This window comes from Cydia fagiglandana, chromosome 3, assembly GCF_963556715.1.
Source record: "Cydia fagiglandana chromosome 3, ilCydFagi1.1, whole genome shotgun sequence".
Taxonomy (NCBI): Eukaryota; Metazoa; Arthropoda; class Insecta; order Lepidoptera; family Tortricidae; genus Cydia; species Cydia fagiglandana.
In genome coordinates this window covers 10,460,799-10,481,969 of record NC_085934.1, presented here as the reverse complement: position 1 = coordinate 10,481,969, position 21,171 = coordinate 10,460,799, and the positions used below count along the sequence as shown (strand labels likewise).

The window sequence follows — 21,171 nt, the reverse complement described above, 5'->3', positions numbered from 1 at the left end:
AGGAAAACATCGTGAGGAAACCGGACTAATCCCAATAAGGCCTAGTTTACCCTTTGGGTTGGAAGGTCAGATGGCAGTCTAAAAACTAGTGCCTACGTCAAATCATGGGATTAGTTGTTAAAGCGGACCCCAGGCTCTCATGAGCCGTGGTGAAATGCTGGGATAACGCGAGGAAGAAGACTTGCAGTTTACAATATCAGCCATTAGAGATTATCATCAGAGATTAATACATGTAAGGTTCAGGGTTTCAGGAGTAGGCAGCAAAATACCTCTGTACCGAATAACATTTTAGATACTCGACAAGACCGAAGAAAGATCTACCCTTAAATTATTTTCAAAATAACTTAAAGCCACCCCAAGCATTCGTTTAAAGACCTTTATTTTCTCAAAAAAAAAAACAATAATTTACTTACTCGAGAAAAGAAAACATAACATGCATAACTTAGCTCTGATACTTAATCTAAGCTTAATCTAAGCTAGTGAGCGTAAACATCCATAGGCCTAGTATTTACATAGATGAGCTATACGCGTGCCTCTGTGAGGGACAAAACATACGCAAAGCGACAATATTAAAAACACTTTTTAACATTCCTGACAACATACCAAAAACAATCTACGTAATTCGGTCGGGTTAGGTATTTGTTGCCCACCATAAACCATACTACATTTTTGGTGGGGAACAAACAAAAAGTGAGACTGTGACAAGGACAAGCAATAATACCGGTTTCTCTGCTACTCCTACTGAAATTTCCATAAGTGCATCTCGTTCGGTCGTTTGGCCCCTGCCCCATGTCATTTCTATATTATTGTACCTCTATGACATTAACGCAATCTCAAAACCATAAAAGTTGCAATTTGCCGGTAGGATTATAAAAAGAATACACCTAGATACTTATTAATGTTTGCCTCCGTGAATTTAACAAACCGAGGAAAAACCTGTGTTTACATAGTGTCAGAAGAGAGCGTTTAAAATCACATTGTCTCCACACTCCTTGTTAGAGCAAGTGACAAAAAGATTTCTTTTTGCGCTTAATAACCTCGGCGTGACTGCGGCGTAAACTGGCAGAATACCGAGCGTGGTGTCTTCAAAATAACCGTGAAGCTAAATTATTGTTACCGGCACCATGGCGAGAAAGCAACACTTTCTATTCGCAATCAAGGGTAAATAATGGCTTTCAATTATCAATAACAATCGTGCAATAGCGACATGGATCAATTTGCATTTCCGCACATTTGATCTGTCAACTTTATTCTTCTATCCCATCGTTAATACCTTGCGTAACTAGAGAACTTGAAAAGCATGGTGTTATATAATTAGTTTATCTTAAACAATCTTGTTTTATTATATGACATTAACATTTATTATTCATGATATTGATGTATTCAGGAAACTATCGTCTAGTTAGAGACCGTCTAACCTAATTCTGCATGAATTGATGGCGACAAAGTGTGATAACAGAACTACAAACGTCGTGTATTCATAGAAATTTTACTTTTATAGTAGCGCTTGACGTAATAAGTTAGTGTATAGTTAGCTTCGATTAAATGTAGGTCGATAATCAAATAATAAACCAGCCAAATTATAAATGCATAAAAAACAAACTGCGGCAAAGACTACTATAGGAACCCAAAAGTATCCGAAATATTTCATATCAATCCACATTTTTATAATAAAATAATACAGCCATGAGCACATGTACTTATACCTAAACTACAAAGTATTATGAATTTTACTCTTTAAACAATTAAATAAATCGCGTATGTGTGTTAAGATATTTTAAATAAAACAAATACGGATTAGAAACTTCTCAAGAGAATAAAGTATTTACGTAGCAATGTGATAATGATAACTCTGGTTCAAAAATACCATTTCGCCTCTCTACCATCCCTCCTCACCCCATTCATAACCCAACTACCCTCGTAATCTCTACTCACCCCATTTTACAGTACGTAGTTTTTTTAAGCGTAAGTGGAAATTTTTGATTTTTTTTCTACTGTTCATAAGTGATACTACAATAAATATTACTCTCTTCTCATGAAAAAGTATGTTTGTGTTACAAAATTAGCTAACATTATGGGCCGATTCGGATTTTGAAATAGATATCTTTTAGACATCACCAAGATACGATAACGATATGTTTAAGATCTAACCTGACAAATTTGACATTTGTGCGATTCTGAAGATACTCTTGAACGATTTCCACAGGATATGACTTAGAGATCCAATTCACATCTAATAGATATCTTACTCTATCTAACGTAAAAGTGACATTGGTTGCCCGAATTGCGTTGCAAAAGAGAACTAGTTGATATCTAAACTATAACGTATCTAGAATGGATCTAGTATGTGTCGTCTCTTGTGAATATCTTGAAGTTCGAATACGGCAGTATGAATCAATAGACCGTTTACACACGTTTAAGCAAACAATGGTCCAATGATGCATAGATCCGCACACGGGCGCAGGCGGCGCAGCCAACGAATTAGGTTAGGAGACTTTATTCAAAACTGCATTTTACTACTATTATATAACCAAATTAACGAGCACATAGTGCGTGATACTCGCACACTAATGGTTGCGCTATAGAGAGAGCGAGTGGGCAATCAAGTTATCGATATCATTTTGAAACATCAATCATGTTTGCTGATCGTCCGTAGGTGTATTATGATTCACAATTAGACGCATTCCAATGTTAGATACATAGGACTGTTTATAATAGTGACGTGTCACAATGCCAAACAAATCTGACAAACAATAGTCCGCTCCTACGCAGATATTTGGGATTAGCTAGCGTCAGGTATGTTGTTGTTAGTACACTATATAAACATGCATAACAATAACATAAATAAATAAATAATTATTATAGGACATTCTAACACTTTATTCTTATAATATATAAATATGTACTTAAATACGTAGAAAACAACCATGACTCAGGAACAAATATCTGTGTCGTCACACAAATAAATGCCTTTACTGGGATTCGAACCCAGGACCATCGGCTTCACAGGCAGGGTCACTACCCTCTAGGCCAGACTGGTCTTCAATATACATACATAGCTTGTTTACGTAAACATTGTATGATAATAATTAGCACTCTATCTTCAACAGGGTTAGAGAATTATGTGCATATCTGAAATCTACGAGTATATTGCAAGTAGGTAAGTCAGACCAATATAAAATATTTACGTCTCAAATCCTAAGCTGTCTGAGCTTATGTGTGGTCCGATTTAATCAAGTATGGAAATTATTAATTTTAATATCGAAAAGTTTTACAAGTTCATTTTAAACCCGTTAAAGTGTAGGTCATGCAAGTGCCATATCCACATGTTGCACCAAAAAAGGGACCGAAAGACAAATTTCCAATATTTAACACCAATTATTACATAAATGGCAAAGTAAAAGTCAACTTGTTTTAAATATTTTTCTTTTATGTAAGAGCCAATTAGTTTTGTAAAACGATAAGGTTAACATTTAACTAAAATCTCGTGCACTCTTTTGCTCAGAAATAACACTTTAACATTTACTTTTGTATCGTGTGTTGACTCAGACTCTCTTTCAGTGATTTAGGAAATGTAATACCTACATTGACATTTTAGGAATTTTAAAGGGGCTTACTGATTTTAACAGTCCGCCGGACGATATCGGCCTGTCAGTTGGAACAAAATTTTGTCAGTTCCGCACAACTGACAGGCCGATACCGTCCGGTGGACTGTTAATCAGTGGGCCCCTTTAGGTTATTAAACTTAGAAACTATGACAAATAAAATATCCAAGATTTGATAACAGATTGATCCAAGGTTCGGTACCTTTAAAACTTGAGTTATGAAAGTTTATGTTTCCGAATGAAGTAAGCGGAAGCTTAGTAATAGAATTCTCTTTGGTAATAGGGTTCTGCTTGTCACTTTTCTGGCACGGAAATTCCTTTTAAAATGATTGCATCTATACAAAAACTTAATTTTTAGACATCATTTTCATCAATCATTGCTAGGCTTTGTTATTTCCTAGTCGCCCACAAATCCAATTACGAGTATGATTCGTCAAAATAAATTATTATTCAAAATACAATGAAGTAGCCCCTTTTTAATTTTTATAGAACGCCTAAAGGATAACATAACAGTAGATATTATTCTAATAGTAACAATGAACTACTAAGACGGTAATGCAAGTAATCTATCTATACATATATTATATATATTATATAATACCTTTAAACGAGCAATTATTGTATATTTATTTATTTATATATATGTAAGTATATATATTTCGGGGATCACGGAAACGGCTCTAACGATTTCGATAAAATTTGCTATATGGGGGTTTTCGGGGTTGAAAAATCAATCTAACTAGTCTAATCTCTGGGAAAACGTGTATTTTTTAGTTTTTATATGTTTTCCGAGCATAGCTCGGTCTCCCAGGTATTTGAAGTTTAATCGTATTAATTAGAAACATTATGAATGACGTGGTAGTACCTAGCACTGAAATGGTTTCCCTAATTACGCCTGAAAGGCGCACGTGACGTCGTCAGCAATGTCACGAGCAAGGCTAATCCTTGGCCATCACCTTCGGATCCACGTGACCAATTTGCTACCTGTTCCACTTCTACTTATATTGCTTGCTTAAGTATAATGTAATAAAGTTTTGTTTATAGTTTCCTACCTTATGGAAATTGCTCCAGTGTTGCAGAAACTTTAAAATATTATACAGCTACTATATATGTGTATGTGTTGGCCATATTTAGTACCACTTTAAAACTGTTAGGAGACTGTCCCCTTAGAAATTGCCTTCTTAATCAACTTATGCCAAATCTCAGACTAAAAAGGCAATAATGAAAACAAAAACTCAGACTAAAAAGGCAATAATGAAAACAAGATATTTATGTCATCATTGATAGTGTAACGTGTATTGTATTGTGTGTTGTTGTGTTGCATTGTGTTGTATTATTGTTGGCATATAGAACATAGGTATAAATCAAACGAATAAGTGTTGGATTGAAGTGAAAGCAAATTTAATTAATAACTCTTTAGATCATTAAAAGATTTTATTATAGTATTATGTACATTATCAGCAAATATCGTGACATATTACACACAAACACGCACGCTATAATGCAGGTATTAGGTACTTGGTATTACCATCAATACTAAAATTTAACAAAGATTCATTTGGACGAATGACCAGTTACATCACAATTCGTTAACTCTACAATACCTACCGAGATAGGTACATAGGTTTATCAATTATCAGTTAAGCATATTCTTCGAAGAATATGTGTAACCGTGTTAAATTTTAACATACAATACAAGCAGAGTTATGATTAATATACACGAAAGTTATTTTTAAAAACCTTCCGAGTCTGAACACTTTAGAACACAATGAGTAACGTTACCATTGTAATGTTAATTTTCACTGCCGCGTAAATTTACGCATATTCTGCATCAATGACATTTCATACTCATGCCGCGAACAACCTGGTTATTGTTTTGCTTTGGTGGTATTCAGTGCATGTATGCCACTCAACCATTTAGTGTTGCAAAACCTAACATGGTAAAAATGCTAATAACTACGATCGGCGGAGGATGCGCTATAAATCACATTCAATGAATATTGATTATCGATACTATAATTACTTGTTATAAATTTTAAATACTTATGTATACTAAATGAAATAAATACTTTGTGTAATATGTATGTGTATTTAATTTAATTGAGGGATTTCCAAAATAGATGAACTCTAGTTCAGTTTATTATTAAAATAATTGGCATGATCTAATGTGGTCAGTAACTTACGTGTACTATGCACGAAGAGTAGTAGAAATACTCGTAAGTAAACTCATACGTAATGTAAACCACAAGTGAATTGCGGTCACGTAGTTGTCAATTACGCCGGGTGCCGGCGCTCATTAACTTATCTGTATCAGTCAATTTGTCGGTCATTGCGTTGTATAAGTTATCAATGTAATAAGCTATGGCACCGGTCCATAATAAGGTATCTGTGACGAATATGGCAAGACCGAAAATATGGTCCACTCGTCATGTAACCATAACCTACTGCACTTACATGGCCGGAAAAATGGTTACTGTCCCGTGTATTTTGTAAGTTCGTAAATTAAATGTTAATTGATAAGCCAAGTAAGGTGTGAAATCAAAGGACGCAAAATTTTTTTACTTGACCGAAGTTTAAAAAACCATAAAGTGGTCACACGTGGGTACCTAAGGCCGACTGACTACTCCCATGTGACCACAATGCTGCAATGTTGTTTGAAGGGTATCAATAGATTTTTTTGTACAGCTTGACAAAAAAGAGTAGAAATTAAAAGGTTACATATCAGAATACCGAAAACTGATTTACCTAATGTTGAATCACCTATGCTTGATTCACCTATTTTTAAATTACCTATCGATCAACATTAGGTAAATCGATTTTCGGTATTCTGATATGTAACCAATTAAAAAGTGGCAACACTGTAGTGTCGTCCCTTTCAAACCAATTTATATAAGAAAACGGGACGACACTACAGTGTTGCAACTTTTTAATTTCTACTCTTTTTTGCCAAGCTGTACTTGGGTACTATTAGTATATTAGTTCTTACCATACGGCCACAAGAGTAGTAAGTAAGTAATGTTTATAAAGAGGCTGGTAGAGTGGAGACCTTGGGGAAAGTTACGCCCAGTAGGAAAACAAAAATGCGTTGGTGTGACGACATCAAAAGAACAGCTGGATCAAAATGGGTACAAAGAGCACAAAATAGAACAGAATGGCAAAAATTGAAGGAGGCCTACATCTTAAGGATTGAAAAGGGGTAAAATTAAGAAAAATAAAGAATGTTTATAAATTATTACATCTAAAAATGTTCACTAGGTATTGATTAAGTAAGTACCTACTTGTGATCTAAATGAACCATTGACCGAACTTGGCACAATGGGTTATAGGCCATTTCCAATTAGAAATCATGACGAAGTAAAATGACACCGACCTAGAAATGCGAAGCGGTGCTAATTATTGACCATCGATTTGACATTTCGATGGGTAGTTGATTTGCTCTAATGGACTAATTATACTGTAACTTGTTGGTCAATTATAATAGTAAAAAATAAACGGTCTAATTGCAATGGTGGAGCAACCATTACAATTGTAAAAGGAACAACACGAAGTCGCGGGAAGTAGCTGGTATGTTTATAAATAACTACGGCAGGATTTTTTTAACTATTAAGGTGGCCACTGACGAGCCTTCCAACAGTCTAAATAGCTGCAATCCAAAATCTGTCCGTGAATGTCAAAAACGTTCAATGTTTAATATTAGGATGCCGTCCATTTGGATGAATCCATTGTAACGGCATCCATTTGGAAGGCTCGTCAGTGGCCTGCTTTATAGTTGTGACAATTGTGTACAAACAGAAATGTTTATTTTCTAACATCAACACTGTGACTTAACTGGCCGACGTCGAGGGGCTTTGACAGCTAGCAGTGTGGACGATATTTCGTCGAAGTGTACAGAATTATGTTTTTTTAAGATGCTAATTTTGGACACCTTAATAAAAAACTCACATAAGTCATCCTGACATTGTACAAACTATGTAGCTTCCTCTGTACAATTTTCAAATTAGCCATCTTATTTCTGGCGGACATACATATAAGTAACATGTGAAACTAATTTAGTTTGCGGAGTTTCATTTTTAAAGAAAAACTTTGGAAAAATAAATAGAAAATCAAGCCGTCATAATAGTAATTTGAATCGAATGTTAGCGTGTTCAAGATCATTAATTAAGTCTCGGTTAAGGCCTGGCCATATAGCTGGCGGAACGACGCAGAATAGTAGGTACTTTTGTGTAGTAGTCCAATTCGCTCTGAACTCTTGAGTGTGTTAAATAAATTACGGCGCTTCATCATCCTTGTTTTATTTATTAATTTACTGCGTTAGTGTTTCAGAAAATACTGACATAAAAATCTTCGGCCTTGTTTAACAAAACATTTTTAGAAAAGGTTAATAAGGGGTTGAGTTTATATTTTAGTCCTCTTCATACATGTGGGTAAAGGTATCGCGAAGAAGTCTAGTGTGACGCAGCCCTAACTTAGCTGCGCGTGAGTTCCAAACAGGTTCGCGGCGTCATGATTGACGCAGAATCCGAGCCAAATGCATAGATCATTACGCATGTGTAACAGTCACGGATAAGTATAGTAAACATTAGCCTTAATTTTGGCTTTCGGCCTTTTTGTTGCTTCAATAATGCGAACGAGAGATCTTCTCACGATTTCGCAATCATCAAAAGGCCCTTATGCTGGCAATACAGTCGAAACTTTCGAATTTTGAAGAGGCAGTAGGGTAAAGTGTCCTAAAGCACTTTGATTATACTTATCGATCTATAATCAAATTATTTTAGTACACTATACAGCATTAATCGAGACTTGGCTTATATAACAATTTTATTGTAGTTGCAGTTGTAGTCTTCGTATATGATATGGTTTGAAATCAAAAGTATGAATGTATAAGTTTGGATCTATGCAGAGTATAATAAGTCAATGAAAAGCCATTTAATAACGAAAAGCCATTTCAAAAATGATATTATAGTAATTAATTAATTAGTTTTATTACAAAGGGGCGCTTGTTTTACAGATTTATGTTGACAGATTGTTGTTGTTATGAATCAAACCCATGTATAAGAACTTGATAAATGACTAAGAATTACGGAAAGACAAGAATTTTGGTGTGCTTTCGTGAACGGTAATATCTATGTAATATGTCTTCGTGACTGACTGACAACTACCAATAACAGTGTTCCTACGGTATCGGTTAGAAGTAATCAAAATGGGTGCATGTAACTCAGATTTGGTAATAAAGACGAACAGCATTGGCCACAGTGAAATCACTGTAGTAACGGGGTCGATATCATGCAATTGTAAGCGCATCGGGCATTGTCCGCCGATTGCTTTATATTCCCATCAGCCACTATTAAGTGCAAAGGAGTTGAACACGTGAAACAAACCAATGTTAAAATTGTGATCCCAAGATCGAGGTCACTCGAAGTGCCTTTTTAAGGTCCCCATTTACTAGGTACATTTCTCGTACGAATTTGGGCTTACTACGATGCGAATATAAGGATAATTGTCTATGAAAATGTCATATTTTTTGTCCGAAATCGTACGAGACACTCGTAACATAAACCTTAATAATAAACATGCCTTTGTACTGGATCGCTTGAGGCAAGTGCTCTGTAAGTGAAGGAAATAACAGCCCAGGGTGTATAGCCAACGTGCAATCGTTAACGCTCCATAGCGAATGAAACGCAACTGTTACTGTCGCACTAGTGGGAAATCGATAGAGAGAGAGAGAGAGAGAGAGATGACTACGATACGCTACGAAGCGTTAACGATTGGCACGTTGGCTACGCGCTCTGATCTGAATTGACGGCCGTGACGTACCTATCGACATCGGACCACTTTCTGATCACCAGAGTCACAAAGAGTGGATTATTATTTTTGTGTACAAAAATATATTCCTTTGGTACATTATTTTCTTTATCAGAGTATGAGAAAAATTGTAATTTAAGCAGTAGATAAATGTATGTGCACAACATAAGTTGTGTATATTTTGATCAATGTGGTTATTTTTCGTGGTGTTTTAGGTTAGTTAGCCTTTACATTTTGCGCAGACATCATTTTTATGCAAGTGACTATGAAAAGCTGATTGGTACGACTTCCGGCTTGGGAGTCGCATTCCTTACCTCTCGTATATATACAAATAGATACCGATTACAATATCACCAAAAATCCACGTCAATAAAATACAAGATCCAAATAAAAATATAAGACATTAAACTAATGCATACCTAGGTATTTTACAGTTACCTACATTGTAGCAAGCGCATCAAACAGCAAAATGTCCCCACTTGACAATTATTTAGATGCGGAAGAGCGCCGCAGCGCGGCCGCGCGCGACTAATGCTCACCTACAAAATTCACAAATCCACGTGCCCGTGTTCAATTATTTACATTCTACTTTGTGTTACATGAGTCATTGTGTTCTACTTTACACAGATGTGTGGTAAATGTTGCAGATTTAATCTTAAATGGTCAAAACGAATTCTAAATTTTCGGTTTGAAAAAAATGGGAATTAAACGCACTATTAATTTGTAGGTACAGGTATTTGGTAGCCATACAGAAGCGTCTCCTATTGCTGTGGTAGCATTTCTAAAGGTTGTATTGGATAGGTATCAGTGGCGGCGCGTCCATAAAAGCCGATTCCCACCGGCTTGCCTGTTTTTTGGACGTTTGAGCAGAGTTGTAAAGTAAATATGTAAGCCAAATTAGCCCCAACTTGCCTATGGATATGTTTGACGCGCCGCCACTGATAGGTATCCAATTTATTTGTCCAATTTGCATTACGTCTCACCCTCTCATTAAGCAAAATGTGTGACACAAATACACATTGGACCAAGATATTGGACAGGCTTCAAGAACTGGTATAGAGATGACGATGAACCTTATTGTTGATGCCCAAACGAGTTATCATTATTATTGGAGTCATGGTCGAAATATAGAAACTAGGACACCAAGACTAGCGATATACCGGTAAAATATACGGATAGAATAATCGATTTTACACGACCTCTAATCTTAGCTATCAATCTTGCCGGCACAGTTTTCTTCCGACACGTTTTTACCAATAATATTGTACAAAATCTACTTAAGTCCATAGAAATTGCTGAGAAAAGTGCGACACGCTTGTACAAAATGCTCCCACATTAAGAGAATGTGAAATATGCTGCTAAAAAATAAAGCTTCTATTGTGTTTAATTCGAGATCGTTGATCAGCCGCGTAATGGTAACATTCCATTTCTAACCGCAGCTGCACTACCGGTACTGAACGCGTCGCTGTCATTGTCAATTTCCATAGTAAAATGAACAGTAATGCAGATGTCGTTGGAAATGGACTGTCACCTTAACTCTGCAAGATGACAATGGTACGTATACCGGTATATGTGCCATTCTCAATCAAAAGGGTTCTTATTACCGGTTGTCGATAAAACACAATTTCTATAGGTACTTCTATTTGATATCAACCTTATTGACAACCGACAATGTGGTACCATTTGGTTGTTAACGTCACAAGCGTGGTGTTCATAGATTCTGGCTCTTGTCAGCGCAGAAATTTATTGCCAGTGTTTTGTTTTGTATTAGAGAATAAAAATTAAAATAACGGCGCTAGCACTTGGTTTAACGATTTTACGCACGCCACTATACAATAAATAATATTTTTTGATACACCACGATTTATATCACAAAGAAATAGTGCTGGAGACTGACAATAACCGCTGCTCAAAATACGGTGACACTTTGGAATCGCATTGTCGTGCCCGTAAGCGTTCACGCATTTTATCGCATGCCCTCCACAACTCTGGTCAAAATAAGCTGACGGTGCGGATTTTATATTTATTTAATAAATGGAACTAAATACGAAACATAGTCAAACCACAAACGTAAAGGATGTCCTTACGCGGAGAAGTAGAGAGATGTACCTATATCTGCATTATGTACTGACTGATGAAAAAGCAGTAGCGCTATCGCCCTCAATAAGTTTCTACAAATTCTTATCGGACTGTACACTTCATTTCGACCTTAAAAATTCGTAACAATTATTGCACAAAATCTAATAATATACAAATTGCTTCTAAAAATCAGCAACAGCAGCAGAAGTTGTCATTACTAAAGTCCAATTATATTTTATTTGCGCACATCAGGCATGGAATTCCAAACGACGTCGTTGCACTCCGCTGCTGCTCCTATAACGGCAATTATCTTTACGCAATCTGTGCACCGAGCGATGCACTCGGCCACCATGCTGCGCTAGCGCATGTTGCTGCACATACGCCTTTTGTAATGCATCATGCTTTAACTGGCCACAAGGTCAGGAATCATTATACTTATTACACTTTTATACCTTTTTATGGGCTATAACTCTGTTAACATTATATAGTGTGGAGTAATAAGTTAGGTGTCTAATAATTAAATGCTATACTGGACATAGTAGCTCAAATGGAACACTATTCTGTATTGAGAAAAAGCATCTTGGACAAAAAATTAACTACAGGGTCGCGACTCGCGACGAATTGAAAAACACTGTAGTATTAGAGGATCCAAACTAAGATCGACCTTCACCGATCTGCTTAAAGCGGCTTATTATAGATAACTGATCAATCTGATCATGCCCGTTAAATTTTTCATAAAATTAAGTTCTATTTTTTATGTTTTTTGGACCCATCTTTCAAAAGTTATAGGTGGATATTTTAATTGAACTTGATAAAGCTTAAGATTCTTAAGGGCCAGAATTATCATGCTTAGCAAATTGTTGGCTTTCGTCGATCTAATATCTAGGTAGGTACTCTGCGTTTTATCCCTTATACACTAATAGACCATCAAAACGCTTGATGTATAAGTAAATGTGACTTTCATAGGCCTTAAATAAATAAAATGACACATTTTAGCTTTTTTAATAATGCACATTTGTACTGTGTTAAATAGTGTTAAAATAAGAAGTTTCTAGTTTCAGATCGTTAGATAAGTTCAAAAGGGAACATAAATGAACTAAGGTTGCATTTATGCAAATGTATTCTTGTAAAATTAATTCATTACTTTCTAAATCCAATAACATTTAGACCAGTTAAGATTAAAATGCCATTTCCTTGTTGATCACCCTTAAGTAACTTTATGACCAAATTTTTAAATATATAATAAGCCCTTAAAATAAAATAAAAGTTCTATGCAAATGCTTATATAATATGCAAATATGTTGGAAAATTCATTGATTACGACTTCAGATCATTTGGGGAAAAATACCAAAACAACATTTTAATATAATTATGTACATACTTGGAATGTTTTTGTATGGAACTTCACAAATAATAAAAAGTTTTAACTATACATATACAACTTATTTACAAGATATAAATATATGAACATAGGTACCATAAATGAGACGTTGCCTGTACGTACACAATAGTATTTTTTCCTTATAGACCAGTGGGGACATTTAAGTAGGTACTACCTACCTAAGTACATAATAAGGAAATACAGATACCAACGGGAAATACTGGAAAAGGGATTCAATTTTGCTCGCAAGCATTAACACGTATATAGATAAGCGTAATTAATCAACTACTAATTAAAATGATTTCCCTCAATTCAGACGCGTGTGATAGGTAGGTACCTATGTACAGTAACTATGTAGAACTTTTGTGAAACTGGATGTTTAATTAATTTTGTATCAAGCAGAAACGTCTGCAAACGATACCACAATACTTAGAAGTAAAGGAAAAGTGGAAAAACTCAAAACTCGAGGCAAGACTCGAACACGCGACTCTGGGATACCAGGCCATCGCTCTGCCAACTAAGCTACTGAGACTCACCGGATGACATGACGATGAATGTTTGTTTTTTAGTACATAACCAATAGGTACTTACTTAAATCTTTCTAAAATTTATTAACACCTTACATAAATATCTATAAAACCTTTTTTGCTAATCAATAATGTTGATATGAAATTAACTATGTGCAAGTAAATAATAGTATAAGACAGCCATAAATATATTTATATTTTATAGTTATTTGCTTATTTGTAGTAAGAACGTGGGTAGCTATGAATTATTTATTCTAAGGTAAAAGTGTAAATGCATAATCAGCGAAATCGCTAAGGGCACCGGCACTTGGCCCTTGCAGCCCAAGAAAGCCTGTTTCAAAACCGGTGCAATAAACTCGCTGCTCCATTATGCTCTCGTGTTTCTTCGCAAAACACTCCTGCAACCATGACTAATATAAGCCATAAATCTGCCACCACGCATTTTATCCACTAAGTACATATACCTACTATAATATACCTACCTATTGTAGAGTTGGAATTCTAGACGACGTCTCTAACAATATATAAGAATTTAATCACTACTTACATTTAACATGCAGTTTGAATTTGAATGGGCATCTAGATCTAGGATGCATCTAGAACTTTACAATTTGTTTACAATGCCAATGTCTGTATGCTATAATTCGGGAAAATTAAAATTTTCCACGTTTTGACGCAGAAACATAAGAGAAAAAGATGCCATTATTGTAAACAAGTATAAGTAGTGATATATTGTATAAGCATTAATACTTAGTTTTATAACAAAAGTGCATAAACTTACACGCCAATACAAAAAAGCCGTAACACAGTTTTCGTAAATAAAAAACCCGTGAACAGAAGCGTCTGTCAAATTACACAAAATCACAATTTTCCAATTATGTTCAACTTTTTTCCATATATTTTTGTGACACTGTTGTGTGTTTAATGTTTTGCCGGCATGGCGCGCGGAGCGGGCGTACGACGCGATCGGAGGCACATGTGAAATCAGCTGTGGCCGCTGCCGACTAACGGTGCGCCCCTCCCCGCGCAGATAACTTGAGATAAGATACGGTTCGGTACCAATAGGTGTTACGGTGACATTGACTTGAACCTAAAACCGATTTCGTGACCTATACAAGTACAATTTTCCTATGTTGACCGGTTTGTTATATGTCTATGGCTTTTTATGTCTATTAACTTAGGTTCTGTTAAATCTTGTAATAAATATAATCTTTAATAAAAGAAAACAATTTCAGATAACATATTTAACGTGCCATTATTTTATGGTTTCCAACAGCAGTTTCACTTTACATAACGCACGCAAAATGCACGGTTTACTATAAAAAAAAATCCCTCGACTTCCCCAGAATCCTCAGATCATCACATAATGACAATATTGACAACGAGAATTTATCAAATCGGTACAGCCACTCCAGTCGTTTTTGTAGAATCAGAAAACTAACATAAAAAAACCGGGCAAGTGCGAGTCGGACTCGCGCACGAAGGGTTCCGTACCATAAAGCAAAAAAAAAACGGAAAAAAATGCAAAAAGAAAACGGTCACCCATCCAAGTACTGACCACGCCCGACGTTGCTTAACTTTGGTCAAAAATCACGTTTGCTGTATGGGAGCCCCACTTAAATCTTTATTTCCTTCTGTTTTTAGTATTTGTTGTTATAGCGGCAACAGAAATACATCATCTGTGAAAATTTCAACTGTCTAGCTATCACGGTTCGTGAGATACAGCCTGGTGACAGACAGACGGACGGACGGACGGACGGACAGCGAAGTCTTAGTAATAGGGTCCCGTTTTACCCTTTGGGTACGGAACCCTAAAAAAAGAAAAAAATGCTGGGTAGGAGTACCTACCTTTAGTGTTACTTAGTACCTAGCTCATGTATGTGACTTTATTACGAAATTGACTTACATTTCAGTATGCTGATATCAGTGATATCTAAAGAGATTCTTATGATAAAATACCTAAGTAAATAGAGTTCACATAAAATTGAAGATGTTTAATTTAACGAAGGTTCAAAGCATTCTAACTTATAGAGAGAAACTTGAAACTGGCAGCATAAAAAGGGCTTCTGTCTGGCTTTGAGGGTTAGAAATATATGTACTCGTAGGTATGCAACTACACAATCCGTGCCTATATGTACTATACTAGCGACCCGTCCCAGCTTTGCACCGGGTAAACCTTAACAAGTTATACACCTAAACCTTTACCCTATTGATAGGTGAAAACCGCATGAAAATCCGTTCAGTATTTTTTGAGTTAATCGCGAACATACAAACAGACCGACGTGGCTCTCTAAGATGTATAGATGCCAAAGCATTAGTACCGTATTGTATAATGGTATTTAAGACTTTACCGTTTATACCATATTTTTACTAATTATAGCAAAGCTATATACTTAAACTCAATTTTCCCGTTTTCTACTAAACAACACTTACATAATTGTCCTGGATAATTATGTAACTCTAATAAACACCCGTATAATTTCAACTTTTTCAGTTGTAATGCAAGTCTTGTCTTATAATTTTGTTTTATTGGATGGACGCATATGCAACGTATGTTCGAAATATTAATAGTCCGTGTCGGTGCAATTGCATTAATTACCTCATAATTTTATATCTTATTTTATGAGTGAAATACATTATTGAGTTTAATTTATGAACTATAACGACTATTGACGGAATATTATAACATTGACTGCTTATTTTATTGTTAAGGTGAGGTATGCCCGGGGAAAATTTTCAGATTCTGTCAAATTACCCCATTTCACACACAAGCACGCGTCACGCACACTACCTCACTTTACCGGGACAGGTCAGTGACCCATCCTGTTTTTTTTAAGATGCAAATGAGAGTATTTTGAGTTTCGTCTTAACCACTAGCCTCCTTTGAGGAAGAGAAACTCTAAAAAAGTTCCATTGAAAGAAGGAAGACAAAACAATATATTTTATCTTGCTCTCCTTGTCTGTTCATGTCACATGTGACGTACTTAAATGTAAATTAACTAAATAATCGAATTCATTAGATACTCGAACTAAATAAACCGAATAAATACAGAAGTCGTCAAATGAAAAACGTTATTTAGGTACTACTCTAATCAATAGGGCTTTCGATAAGGCACAAATCAATTCAATGACAATTTCATTAAAATCATATGTGTATTCCGATGATGTTATTATTATATAACTTACCTTAGCTTAGCTTCAGTTTGTATATATTTAGTTATACTACCTAGCTACTAAGAAAAAATTGCATGCTTCTTCAAGTGAAATGTAGGGGAGAGCGGGGACAAAAGTAACTGCGGGTGGAAAGTAACTATTGCTCTGTAGGTTTATCTAATAGACAAAATACCACTCCGCTGCTATTAAGTGATAGACAGTGGTGCCCCCTTCACTCAGTCAGCGCATTCAGTCGAAACGGTCGCCACGTGCTATTAGGTTGTGTGAGAGGACGCAACGTGATTTTTCGAATCTAAAGTACGTTTTTTGACTTTTAGTTATTTGATGTTTATGTTGTATTTATTCATACATTTTCTGAATATTTGCATATCCCCTAGAGTGGCATTGTCTGGCTCCCAGTCTCTATGGTGGCGGGGAGCCGGGAGACGGACAGTCATAACAAGCCGTTGAATGGCGGCGCCTCAGATTTAACGGTGGCTTGAGGTTGAGTGGCGCGGCCAATTTAGAAAAATATACGTCTAGTGGCGTGGCCTCCATGGGTGGTCATCGCGAATTTGGCGTGTGTTAGAAATATGACCATTTCTTTAAAAATATGTATGAATGATATTAATTATGTATCATTGAATTCAGCATAAAATGGCTTATTTGATTGTATACCAATGAATTTCATTATATTTATGTGAATTATGCTGGACTTGATCAAATCTCATAATACCAATGTTTTTTTCTTTCATGTATAAAAATACGTATAATTAGGAAATAAAACAATTGATTGTAGAAAAAGCAGCCTTTATGACAAAACATTACATTTAACACGATTCACACAGTTTATTTCACTTTTTATCACTGCGTATTCCATTTGTATACCTTTGTAAGGACAATGTTTTTAGCAAATAAATTTCTGGTTTCTAAATGTTCGCGGCTCGACAGTCGGGTTCCGTAACTCAAAAAGAAAAAACGGAACCCTTATAGGATCACTCGTGCGTCTGTCTATCCGTTTGTCACAGCCAATTTGCTCCAAAACTACTGGACCAATTAAGTTGAAATTTGGTATACATATGGAAGTCTGCTACCCAAAGACGGACATGTAATATAAACAAATGAATTTTAAGTATAGGCGGCTATTTTAAGGGGAATATGAGTAAATTAGAAAACCAAGTTTTGCAAACCATATCGTGTTACATAATAAAAGGGCTTATTTTGAGGATCTATATATTTTTTTTATAATTTTATATGAAACAGTTTAAAAGTTATTTAAGAAAATAGGCAAAACATGACCCCCCCCCCTCTTATCTCCGATAAAATTAGGTCTAAAATTTTGAAAAAAAATACACAACCTTCTACCTCTAGATGACAGGAAAACCTATTAGAAATCTAGAGTCCAGCGTGAGTCGGACTTAAGAAAAAAAACGCGGTTGGGCTGTTTTAGGGACACAGCCGCAATTGTTTACGTGAAACTGAAACGTGGTGCGGACAGCTAGTGCGAAGGTCGATGGCCAAGCTCTGCGTTGGGCCGAAGGCCTGAAGCATCCGAGAGAGGTGCAGGTCCACGCAAGGTCGAAGCATGAGCTTTAGGAGGTTAGTGCTCAAACAGAACAAATAATTGGTTTAAGTACGAGTAGCTAAGTGAGAAGGCTGAACTGCCGTATATCGCGACCATCGAATTTCGCAAATTGCGGGGATTTTTCTTTTACACCAATGAAACCGTAGGTAATTAGAGTGACAGAGAGAAATGCCAGCAATTTGCGAACTCCGATTGCCGCGGTTATAGCCCTGTTATCTTGAATTAACAGAGATACGCCTAACAATGAAAAAAAAAATGTAGGCACTATGCTTAACATAATACTTGAACAAAAAAAAATGGGTAACTAACTATCCTAAGATAGCCAGCCGTGTGTGGACGAATTGAATAAATAGTTGAATGTACTTAAGAACTTCGCTTTGCTCGCTCGTTCAAAAATGTGTGCAGTACTGAACCCTTGGGACGCGAGTTCGACTCACACTTGACCGGTTTTTATTTTGATTTGATATGTCATATTATATTAAATTACAGCCCACTGTGTCTTGTTACTTTTGACCCACAACGTGTTACTTTCTGCACGCCAGGGGTCATTAGTAACAAAAGACGATTTTTTTAAAACAAAATACACAATTATAATGTTAGTCAAGACGTTAATGTACAGAACATGCACTGACGTTATATACGAGTATGACTACATTAAACCCATCAAAATAATAATGGTTAACCAGAAACTAAGGTCAAAGTACATAGTGTTACGTTTCTCCCCGCTCTACCCTACGCATCCAAAATTACTGTCCACCTATGTTCATCACTATATTTTTTGCAAATAAATATATCGTTATCTTTATCAATAAATAAAGTCCTGGCAGGGTGGAAATTTCATTTTGGCGGATTCTTTCTCTCTGCATCTGACTGTACCTACAGCTATTACGGCATTTTTATGGTAAACTTACGGTTATATGTTCAGACTCTGAATCTCTATAGTTAATATTTAAGATATATGGACATATCGGTATCGGCATATTTAAGATATATGGTCCTTGAACTACGTCCAAAGAGAGGTTTGGGAATGGGAACTGAGAATGACATCTCGCTTTGTGTGGTAGGGCACAGCACAGCGGATGTCATTCCAGATCTAGAGCAGAGCTCAACCTTACAGAAATCTGCAGCCAAATAACACTAGCACTAGACCCTACTCATAGTGTCCTTCCTGCCGGTGAGTATGGTTGCCAGTTATCAACGAGGGGTGCGGAGTGTTGGACTCGGCAACGCGCATGGAGTTGCAGGCATCCAAAGGCTACGAAGATTGCTTATCATCAGACGGGCCGTATGCTTGTTTGTCATCGACGAGGTATAAAATTAAATATGCACAGAATATCATTGAACTAAAAACTTTGTTATATTTTATAGTAAATTAGTATAACACTCGATACATACCGTAGAGTTTCGTATCTTTGCCTGCGCTACCTATTTTCGCCTAGTTTGACATAAGTTGCCATTAACAAAACGTTTCTAATGTAAGCCTTACATAAAACTGCTAAATACAAAGTATTTTTCACGGGTGTCAATATTCTTCGACCATTCTGCGGCTAACTTCACACAGTTGACCTTTAGTGAGGTTTTTTCGCGACGCCGACCACACGTTTTTTAAAACCAGTGTTTTAACTTGAGTTTTAAACGGTGATACGGACCCGGTAATGTTAAACTTTTTACATGATTATATCCTATAACTATCTCTTTTTCATATGAAACTATTATTTAATGGCTAGCTCACGTTTAGAAGTCACAATTAGATAAAATGTTGGTGAGGGTACTTAGCGTCCATCTTGTTGCCAAATTTCGCCTACACCTAGGGTTGACAAATTTTTTGTACCACATTCATTGGTGGATGACATTATTTGTTTCCAAATCTAAATAAATTCTTATGTTTGGTTATTTTAGTTTACGCTATATGCAAATGTTTATTTCTACTCTTACCGATATTGAGTAGGTACCAAATAGGTATTTTTATGTCTCACTTTGTGTAAATAAGATTGATTTGATGTCAATTACGATAATAACAACAATTTTGCAACAATTAAATAATTTTGTTTAAAATAATATTTTTTTTAACTTATAAACCATTACTCCCCTTTATTTGACATGTTGGTCAATTTTTGGCAGCCCTAGCTTCATTATAGAAAATGTATGAAAACAACTTCAGACTGTTACCAAACTTCGCCTACTACCCCGTTTTTTAAATATATGCCTAGTTTGGTGTAGTTAAGGTTCATAGTATATTAGCACATTCCAAGGAGATGCGACTTAACATGTGTAAGTTACAGAAAAGTAAGTATTAGAGGCAAGGCATGCCATAGGCGAAGATTGAGAAAAATACCCAAACATCGCCTATTGCCTTTGGGGCCATTTATTACCAACTTAACCAATTAAATTCAAAGTTTTAGTGGTGTATACTGATAGTTAGGAATACTAAAAAACGGTTTTCGCCTTAATGGATTAAAATGCTCTCAAATTAGAGAGATTTTTTGAGAAAAGTGTCAAAACTCAGGCGAAGATACGAAACTCTACGTAGGCAATCACAAACCAGGCACCGCAGCGGTTTTGGGCTGTAAGCCTCGTAGGCCAGTATGTATGTATATCTCGGCCTCACAAGCCGCAAAAACTCGCTAGGACTGAGGCTAGACCATAGCCGTTTATTTATTCTTGATTTCATGAAGGTTTGCAGAACAGCACGTAACCGCATTATACATCTATCTTAGACGGACCTCACAGCAACAAAATAGGTGTACCACTGCACGATTTTCAAGTAGTACACGAAATATTTACATAATGTTCCGTATTAATAGGTAATATTTGAAGATCAAAAGTTCTCTAACATAAATACAAGATCACAACATTGTCATCACAGTTCATTGACGTTGACGTACAAAAGTACGTCAAATAGGTATGCAATATTAATACCAGCATAATGAAAATTAATTCCAATCAGTAAGTATGAGTCTTCAAACTTTTTTCATTCTAAGCCGGGTTTCAAGGAGCAAATTACTTAAATGATATTGGAATCGTATTGTTTTAAGATAG

At 35.9% G+C, this 21,171-nt stretch overlaps 1 protein-coding gene across 1 annotated transcript in view; it reads right to left on the bottom strand.

Moving 5' to 3' along the window:
- Positions 1-14,379, bottom strand: part of LOC134680011 (myosin-IIIb-like) — a 44,051-nt gene extending 29,672 nt beyond the window's left edge. The window contains exon 1 of the mRNA XM_063538986.1: positions 14,176-14,379. The gene's annotated coding sequence lies outside the window, so the exon portion shown is untranslated. The remainder of the gene's footprint in view (positions 1-14,175) is intronic.
- Between the last annotated feature and the right edge of the window lie 6,792 nt (positions 14,380-21,171).